Here is a 10904-nt window from a genome sequence, read left to right as displayed (position 1 = left end):
ATAGCATGTCTCTTAGGACCATGTCCAGCTGGATTTTGAGTTTACCCAAGGAGAGAGAACTCTACAAGCCCACTGAGCAATCTCTTCCAGTGTTTGATCATCCTTACAGCAAGAAAGTTTTCACTCACATTTAAATGAAACAATTACCATGAATACCACACAAAATATGCATTAGGGGTGCAAAACAAGTTTTGACATTCACTTTACAATATTTGACACAAACTTGAGTTAAATTAGACCACGATTATACTTGTTCTTTCAGTATTCAGTGTATGATTTGAGGTTTACTGTGCATACTAATAAACTTTTAATGAAAAGCTAATAATTTATTTCAGATAAAAAAAGCTAAAAAATTTAAAAGAATAACCTGCATGCACTATTAGGTTATTTAATGAAATTGTAACTGAATACAGATTGATTTTCATTCACAGTTTAAAATGAAAAACATGATCATGCCAACAATGTTATTTCTGTATCCCATATGCAGCAATTAATCGGTAAGAATTCTAAGCTCTTTGCAAACTTAAGCATTCAACAGATATGATGGGATGTTTTCAAAATTAAAAGTTTATTGCAACAAACTGGGCACTACAATATGCTGTCCTGGAAAGGTGCTCTCCTGAAGTCATGAAATCCACTCGCTTCAGGTACAATACAAATTACACTACACTGTAGGCATACAATTAATCTGGGAACGTATACGGAAAGTTGAAAAAATACTTCCTAATCATTGCTATTGCGGCAAAAACCCCCAAACCTTGACCACTACTACACAGCAAAAAATCTCACTTGACAAGTAGCTTCTCAGATGCAACAGTTGTTGACAGCAGTGTGTAGCAGGAACACGACAGAGAACTGACAAAGATCCTTCTTTTGATTGGTTATTTTTAACTAAGTCAAGTCTCTGACCCAGTTCTCCGCAAAGCTCCAGAAACCTTGGCACACGGTGGCACACAAGAAAAACAACATTGGAGACTGGACAAAAAAAAAAAGCCACTAAAAGAAACAGTCCAAGTGTTGCTCTGAATTCTGTTTCAGCACTAATAGCAGTATATGACAAGCATTTAAACAACCTTACGTCTATTCAAAGATCATTTGCAAAACACATTTATGAAGGATAACAAGAACTGCCATATTTAACTCACTAAGTGGGAAGTAGGAAACGTGCCTGTGCTGAACAGCAAGTATGTTACCTCTAACACATACATTTATCTTATTAGGTACTTAAGCAGCATAGTAGTAAATATAGTTAATTAGTTGATACTAAGAATTCTCAGGCACAGGGTATATTTGGGACATTGCTGTAGTCTGTTGTGTAATCAATAGTAAGGGCTTCCTTTTACGTTTCACTGACTGTTCCATGAAGATGGGTCTTGGTCAGTGCCACAAATCTGGCTTCAGAACACAGGGTTTTAAAGAAATAAACTTAATAGTATTGGAGGACTTCCAAGACGACATACACTCTCTGGCAATGAACTATTTAGAGTCTCCTACTGTCTGAGCCTCTTCTAATACTTCGCCCTTGATTTTCACACTGCACATATCCACAGTGGAAGTAGACTGCTAAAATACCAACATGAAGAAAAAGCTACTCATCAGCCCTGAAAATTAATTCTCTGTAGATACTCAGAACTAAACTTTTCCATTCTAGAGATCATTTGACTTTAAAATATACATATGTTTCAATCAAATGAAATTTCAGGATTAAAGCACATCAGAAATAGAGAACTAGCTGTTCAAAAAAATGCCCCAGTATTTTATGCTTCAAGGAATGATTCTTCTCCTATACTTTGGGATCTATTTTACAAGGGTATCTACTCCCTGAGTAAAGGTTAGCAGATCTGGAGTTGTGCTTTCACTCTGTTAACAGAAAAGGACCCAACAAAAAGCACGGAAAATTTAACTCTGATTTATGACAGATGCACACCACATACGAATGCCTTGACAAGTAAATACATTGAACACCACACACAAAACAAATCAACATGGAATTTTCACCTGCTGTAGTACTTTTAAAACCAATTACATTTTACAGCATTCGTAACATCAACCTACTCCAAAAGTGGTCTGTAGCATCTCTTGTTGTTCCTAGTAGCATGTATGTTCACAGTAGATTAGCCTCACTTCTCAGAGACACTTCCTAATGCGGTAGCTTTATTTTTCTACTTGCAATCAAAGTTTGTGGCTTTGCTAACAGCTCCTACAAAGGCTGTTAGAAGCCATACACATGAACAGCCATACACATGAATCTTACCTGCTGAGCTCCACAGCTCTCTAGTGGTACGTGGTTCCCTTCTTGAATTGGTACTACATGGTAACCACAAAGATGAAGCAAACACACTACATGCAACTACAAGAAAGTTCAAGATACTTAGAGGGGCTATTTCTCCAAAGATCCAGGGCCAGAGAGTATGCTACGTGACTATAACTCATAAACAAATTATTGCCAAATACCCTCAAAAAGAGGACACAATAAAGAAACATATTCTTTTCTGACATTTTCAATAGCACCAACACAGGAAAATCCAGCCAGTCAGATCACCATTCACTTAGAAAGCAACTACTATTCTCCCAAGTAAAAAAAATCATGGAAGACCTCAAGGCAGAGTCGCTCTTCGTTTGCATTAAGATTCTCTCTGCTGTTGTTCTTCTGGCTTAGCAGGTGCTCATGAGAAAACTACCTTACAAGGAGTAATGATAATAAAGCAGCAAGAAGAACTGGAAATAAAAAAAATCTCAAGCCGCAAAAGACAGCCTAGGGATGTAAAAGAACCATTTCTAATTCTTGATGCATAACAACAAGTTATTTTAAAAGGAGATATCCCACATACCTGTCTCCTCTTCCTATGTAATTTTATGTTACTGTTTAACCTAAATAACTCCTCCCTCCTCTGCCCTCAGCTGCAGTTCCCCATTCCTGCGCACTAACTGCTGCTCATCTCTGTGATCACATCGTACAATTACTTCACTCAGTAAGCCATCAAAAAGTTACTGTGTTAGTTATCTGCTCTTTTATTAAACTGAATCTGTCTACTGTACAACCAACCAACATGGGAACACGTGGCTGGTAGCAACAGTTTGTTCATCTGACTGAACTTCTTATAAGACTGCAGCCTCAAGAAAGTCGAGTGCTTTGCATTAAGAAGGGCAGACGTGGAAGAAATGAGGCAATTGAATAGAACATCACATCAAAAGCACTTGCAACTCTTTCTTCCCCACCCAAAGATACCTTCCTTAAAAGGGAAGGTCATATTCACATATCAGGCTGCTAAGAATGCTTAGATATCCTCAAAACAAGGGTGTCTCCTTTCTCCTGGTGGTACCATGAAGAGTTCAAGCAACAGGCGATCAAGAAACACACTTCAGCAAGAACTCTCAATACCTAAGCCCGTCTGTGGTGATACGAGACTGCAGGACGATTCTGTAGTACTGAAGTCACTGTGTCTTCTAGAGCAAATGGTGGCAACCAAAATATCCAGGAAAGGACTAAGAAAGCATCTAGCTTCAGCAGGCATTGGAGAGAGAGTTTACATCAACAATATATTTAGTATTTGAAATTATTACTCTAATAACAAATAGTGCAAGGAAGGCCACACGGATGTTCTAATTGTGGATGCTCCTGCCGTGCAGCATGAAGTTGGATATTTTTCCTGCTAAATTTCTTTTTAAGTGCTAAATGCTGAAGAGAGTAGCATTTATATAGACATTTTGATTCCTTTTCTATCTCCTTTATGATTTATAATCCAGTGATTGATATTCCTTGCTAATAATTATTTTCTTACTTTTTTTGATAGTTTCTCCACACATCACCTTTCACCACTACGCCACAACAAACCTAAGACAGAAAAGCCTCAAAGGAATGAACACAAGCTGCTGGCCTTTTGCTAATGTAAAATGAAGATTAAGGCATTCTCTGATCCCAGAATTAGGGGTCGTGCTGTGGCCTGGCCCCATAGGACTGCTCAGATCTGGTCTTGTTATTCCTGAACAAGTTTACCTAAAGCTACTGTGCCCATTACTTTACGCTGCTTTCCCATCTCAAGCTGTTCTCCTCTGAGCATCCATCTGACAAGTGTTAATTAGTTACTTAGCTTTGCATTGCTCTCCTCCTCCCAATAAGGCCTCCAAGTTTTAAATATATGTCTATCAAAGTTTAAATGAACCTTAGTTAAAGTTCTAAAAACTGCATGTTTACAGAGCTACATCTGAAACTCAGCAGAACCGCTAACACCAGGTCTTAAATGATTTAAGACATTAATTCAGAAAAAACAAGTTGTACACTCTGCTGCAGTAAGAACAGACTTTTTCTACAAAATTCATGACTGATAATCTGAAGCAGGAGTAAGTTAACACCTAACATTAAATATTACACATCTCTGTCCTTGGCACTCTTTTTCTGAAATTACTAAAGTTGAAAGATGTATTTGAAACAGAGTCCATGCATTGCTCTGTTGCCATGCTTCAGGAGCATTTTAGATGGCAGAAATCAATCATTCCAGAAAATCAGGTCAGAAGGTCATCTTTTCCAAGTACTTTAACCTATCAAAACATAACTTATACACAGATAAGCATGTCTAAGTTGAAACTTTTCGTACAAGCACAGGGGGTAATTTAACTCTTGAGACACCAATCTCAGTTGGAAAAACAAGCAAGTCACAAACATTATCACCAACTCAGTACATTAGTTTAGAAAGAATGACACCACTGGCTTAATAATATCTCTATGGTCTAAAGAAATTATAAATAAAAAAGAGTAAGTGGAAACTAACTGTTACTGGGACTCGAACGAGAAAAAAATCTGATAGTCACCATATCACTCTCACACTCACTTCTGACTTCAAATACATTGAAGCAAAGAGCAAAACTCCAATTTGAAGTCTAGGAATTCTAAAAGGAGGACTAATCTAAACAGCAAATATTTATGACACAATAGGTCATAAATTGTCTGTAAGGACTAATAATTGAAAGCTAACAAACAAAACTGAAAAATCAGAGACTGTCAAAGCCCTATAACTTCACAGTATCTGCAGTAATATTTATTGAAGATTAGACTAACACGAAGGCATATTTGCCATTTTCCACAGACAGTGGGTAAAGTGCTCAAAACTTCTAGTACCAAAGAATCATCTTTACAGCAAAAAGACCAAGTTTACAACCCTTAATTTTGTAGAGCTAACTTGATTCTAATACAGTGGCATTTGCCATTTCTGAATAGATTTTAGAATTCTATCTAGTCATGTCAGAACGCATATTAATCATCCCTGCTGTCATCTGATGGTACATTTAAAAAGAAATAATTAAACTGTTTTCAAACAAAGCTGAGCTGCGATACTTGAATTTAGCTAAGTGCTGTGCTGACATACCGAATTATGAAGGAATTATTTGCTACCTAAGTGACTATACAGTATGAATGCCAGTCAATTTTAAAGGCTCAAAACCCAATTACACTGAGAAATCAGCAGAAAACACATATAAGTCTAACAGACTTAATCTATACTCCTACAGTTTTGCCATTAACTTCCTGTCTTTTGTTTAAAAAACAATGAGTATTCTCTGACTACATGCTGCTGAGATATGAAACTACTCAAACTAATTAACTGTAAAGAGAAAACAATTTGCAGCTCACTACAGTCTCTGTGAAGGTAACATCACTCAAGTAAACATTTTTACCAGAATTCCGCAGAAAACTCAAAACACAATTCACAAGACACAAAGCAGACTAAGAGCCATTTCTGGCACTAACAGAAGCTAGACTGGCTATATATTTCATCATTTCAGAGAAACAAAACTAACCTACTGCTCAGCTTAGCAGAAAGAAAAATACTCTTTCAGTAACATCTGAATGAAAAAAACCCAACCCACAGTTCACAAATTTGATATGAACTGCAGATCCAGGCACAGTTTGTATTTGCAACAGATTTCTAACAACTCTTATTTCCTGAATTGAGATACATCATAATGTATGTACAAACATGGCTTAAATATATAAATACACTATATAAATTACTTATGATTACAATCATAAAAGGCTACAGACTCATCAATGATATGGCACTCAAGCTAACTTCTGTAGGCTTTTCTATTATGAAAAACACTATAGACATACATTTCTACACTGGAAGAAAGCTTTAGTAATGATCTGTTGTGAACACTGCCTCAGAAGAAATCTAAACTAAATTTATTTTAAAACATCATGTAGAAAAGCTGTAAGCTTTAAAATTAAAACTATGTACTCAGAACGTATGGGCTGGATTCAATTAAGTGATTTCTTCTTAAAATTTGGGCTTGTTTGTAGATCAGGTAAAGGTCAGTATTAGAAGAGGAAACCTTTTTACACAGGATACTTTTTTAAAATATCTGAAAGTGCTATGCATTTTGAAATATACCCCAAATCCAAATCACTGAAAAGAAGGCATGGGATTTGCTACATATAAGGATTTCTTACATCTTACCCCATCAGTTCTGAACAGAAAATAAATTCAGCAAATTAACCAGAACAAGGCCGAGTTTTCTGCATGTCTCTACCACATTTGTAATCCTAAGAATGCCCTGGCTCACCTTCAATTTGTAGTTGGCATTCAGTAAATTCTACCGATTTGGTAAACAGGTAGTCTTTGTGTAGCAAAATTCACTGAAACAGTAACTGCAACAATAAAACCACTCTGACCAAGGTTTTATTTTCTTAGATCCCTTTCCCTCTACATCCATTCTCCAGCAAAAAAGACTAGCATTTTAAATCAAGAACCTGCAATTTCCAATTATAATTGCACTGCACGCCAGCAAATGAGCTCTGGTATCTGAGGAAGCTACCATTCCATGTTCTCTGTTCCTCATGTTTGCCAAAAGCTATCACTCCAAAAACAACAGGAGGCCTGCACCTGAGATGTTTTTCTGCACAGAGTAGAAATTGCAGCTGATGAATGAGGCTGTATGCTTAGAGCGTGGACTTCACAGTGAAGCAGCTGTGCCCCATGTATGTGCTTTCTTACGCCGTTTGATGTCAAAGCAGCAAGCTGACAGAGTTGAGGAAAACAGAAACAGTATTTTTTTTCCATCAATGACACAAGAGCAATGAAAACTAATCTGTCTGTAAAGACTCCTTAGAACTGAAAAAAAAAAAGTTTAAAATTGGCTAACAAAAGCCAAAAATAGGCTTTATACTAGTTCTTAAACAGGCTAATGCAAGTAAACTCTAATTGAAGAAACTGGGCATAATTATACAATTCATGTGTCATTTCAAAGACTTTCTAACACCAATTAGAAGTTAGGTAATGTTGCTGTACAATGCCAATACTGAAGAGGACAACTCATTCTGAAGATGACAACTCATTCATTTTAGAGTAAGCACATGCAAATGCTCGTATATTTATTGTTTTGTAGTAATATTGGATTTTAAAGTAACATGCCTTGGCTCAATTTCAGATGAGTATCTTCTGCGCAACCAATCTGCTTTGTCTTGTGAAGTTTCTATGATTCATAATCAAAGAGTGTGACTTCATAAAACATTCTGTGATTAAATCACCTAAATAAAAATTATACAAATTGAACAAATGAGACAGCTATTATATTAATCTCATGCACAAGTAATGAACTTCACGATACATTTTTTGGCTGACTGTAGCTTTCAGGAGCAACTTCACCACCAGATACACTCTAGGAGTTCACCTAACTAATCCCAGCCACCACTCAGTCTACAGTACCATGTCAGAACTTCATCAAAATAAAACACATACAAAGTGTGGATGGCAGCACCTCAGCATCACTCATGTCATACTACCTGCTAATACAAACATGGATGCATATGCAACTGAGCTATGCACTTGGGCAGCTGAGCCAAGTGAAAAGTAACTTGACAAAACCCCCTAACTTTTGGCTGAACAAGCTCCCTGCACCAGTTCACTGTCCACTCAAATGAATGTCAGCGCCAGCATAAGGCAGCTCCAGCTTCTAGTGGTTTAAGCTACCATGAATCCCATGCTAGGTCACAACTGAAATAACCAATCGCTTGGGGAAGTTCCCCTCTGCCCCCCATCAGCAAATGTTTTTAACCCCACTGTTAGCTGATACAGAGTTAAAGTAACAAAAAAAAATGCAATTAATTTTCTGCTTGCGTAGCTCCTGATGTCAGTGCACAACAGCATCACACAGGCACTAGGGTCTTTGCAAGAAGAAACAGGAGCACATGGCTGGGGGACGGGGGAACCAAACTCCTTCAGTGGCAACTCACATTATGTTGGTTTAGCTGTAACGTAAAACCACACCGAGAGCATTTTGAAGACTGTTGTAAAGTAGCTGGACTTGTGACCCTAACACATGTACTTTACTCACTGTTTTAGCAAATCTACCTTAATGTTGATTTCAAGGATGTGCACAAAAAGGCAAAAAATATGGGTTAATAAAGGCTGGTGTTCTTACACGGGCAATTAAGGTTTTAACACATCCAGCATGGTATTTTTGTTCTGGTAATAAGGCTGACTTTTTGTAGATGTGTACTAAGTAGCCATACAGCTTTTCTCTTCCATGGTTTTGTTGTTTTGTGAACATATGATTTGTATACAGCAAACATAACTGTCTCAGTCTTCTATATGTTCATTTATTCCCATTTAACAGGCAGTTGACAGTGTCCCTTAGAGGCAGAAATGAGCATTATTAGGAACAATTAGTCACACGTATTAACTTCTTCTGCTGCAAGACTGGTACGTCACATAAACATAACTCTTTGCAGGACAGGTTCCGTGTATATCAAGCCCTTAAACAAGAGATCTGCAAGCAAAACAAGTTATGGGTCTAAAAATGCAACCATCACACATTTTCATTTCCAATGGAATCAGTTCCGAATTATTCAAAGGTTCTACGGGCCAAGGTAACTAAAGAGGAAAAACTTCAAGCTAGATCCTCGGGACCACTTGGTCCCTGTGAGTTTGAGGAGCAGTAATTTTGTACTGTGTTTTGCACACCTACAGAGGTACTTAGCATTCATGTGACTGGTACTACACTTGCATTCCAGGATTATAAAAGAATTGGGTAACTGAATCAAGTTCCTTTCCCCACAAGCATCAGGTGCTTGAAATGAACAGCTAAGAACACAGCACTGTGTCGTCAAAAGAAAGTTTCTCCTTCACAGGGTTTCCTTATTTCTTAAGCTGTTTCATTCTCACGTTTTAGTTATGTAGACACAGCAGTAGACAAATGCAACTTCCATTGGAAGAAGCCCATTCAATGTATTCATGCCCATTAACATGAGGCACAGCCATACTGCAAGGAGAACAAAGTAATGAGACAACTAGGCTCTCTCCCTCACAAGTACAAGGTACTTTACAGGTGCCCAACAGGGACTGCACAAGATATTCATAATGGGTCAAACTGCTAAGGACATTTTGGCTTTCTTCATATTATTTACAGTCTCATTCCTCAGGCAATCTAATATCTTGTTTGCCATTTTAACTGCAAGGTTTTCCTTGAGATCACCACAGTGATAAGCCAGGTCTGCTTCTTGAGTTAATTTGTTTAGAACCCATGGAATGATGCTCGAGTAGTTTTATCTTCTTCAGATGCAATCTACTTCGTAAGAAAGTATCTGACCTCCTCTGCAACAGATAAGAATATAAACTATGGCAACTTGTATTTGAAATTCCAGGTACTTCCAAGTCTTTCCAAGTTCTAGCACTAAATCCCTGCATAAAACAAAATCTCTATCACTAACTTACTTTATCTATACAGTGACCTAGACAAGTTTTAAGGAAAACAGATTTTTAAATACAATAAACGTGTAAAAATTCACTTTTCTGGGATGATTTTTCTGAAATTGCTTGGCCACACACAAAAAGCTGCAGTGGGTGGCCCTTGAGAAATCTCACTCATAATGGCAAGAGAGTCTGTAAGTCCAGTCTAGCAAGTCATCAAATAAGAGATTACTAGTTTTACCAGTAAGAAGCATTTCTTATTCAACCCTCTTCCACTTTTTTTGCATCTTAAACTCATTTTATCCAACCAAGTTACTCTTAGGAGCCCAAAATGCATCATCAGTAACCCTAGTTAAGCATAAGAATTCTCGTGAATACTGGTCATAAATTGCTGAACACTGAAATTTGCATACTACACTTCCAGCTACAGTAACTTTAATGCTTTGTTAAAAAGGCTGCTTATCTCACTAGGCTGAGGATGAAACTGCATAAAAGGCAGCACAGCTTTTTATATACAGTTTTACCCACAGCAGCTCAAAACACTGCACAAACTTTAAAGCACTGAACAATGACAGTGGGAACCACAGAAGCACCAAATTATTACAAATAGCTGTTCCTAAGAACAGGTCACTGGGAATAGCTTCCTCAAATAATTACACAGGCACATCAGAGCAGATCTTCCCCTTCCTATGTCGGCAGCTCTGCAACACTGCTACTCCTTTGAGACGTAACCTGGCCAAGGAAGCGCATGCTAAAACTCTGCACATACACGTTGCAAGTATGGGCCCGTGTCATTTTTAATGCTGCATTCTCTGTTGTTAGAAATGTTTTGATGACTACAGGTAGTTCGAACCTGCCAGGAACTGATGTCCAAAAAAAGACCGCATTGCTCTAGTGAAGTGGATCAACACCAACAGCACCCAGCGATACAAACCCAGATTTCCTTCCATGCGCTCTTTATCAGCGGATCGCGGCATTAGTCTGTCCTACATCCCGAAAATGTCCCAGGGTTCTCGTGCTTTGAATGGCCTCTGCCGAGCAAACAAGACACCGTCCTACCAGTTGCTGGACATCACCAGAGGCGACTACCAGCAGCCCCTTGCAGCCAGAGGCCCCACGAGTACCGAAGCGGAGGCCCGCTACCGGCGTGCTCAGAGCAGCACCCGCTGCACCCCCAGCCCTTCACTCTTCACTGGAGAGGCTCAGCGTTCCCCTCCTGCC

Source organism: Apaloderma vittatum, unplaced genomic scaffold (genome assembly GCF_000703405.1).
Source record: "Apaloderma vittatum isolate BGI_N311 unplaced genomic scaffold, ASM70340v1 scaffold21452, whole genome shotgun sequence".
Taxonomy (NCBI): domain Eukaryota; kingdom Metazoa; phylum Chordata; class Aves; order Trogoniformes; family Trogonidae; genus Apaloderma; species Apaloderma vittatum.
This window is presented reverse-complemented; position numbering follows the sequence as displayed.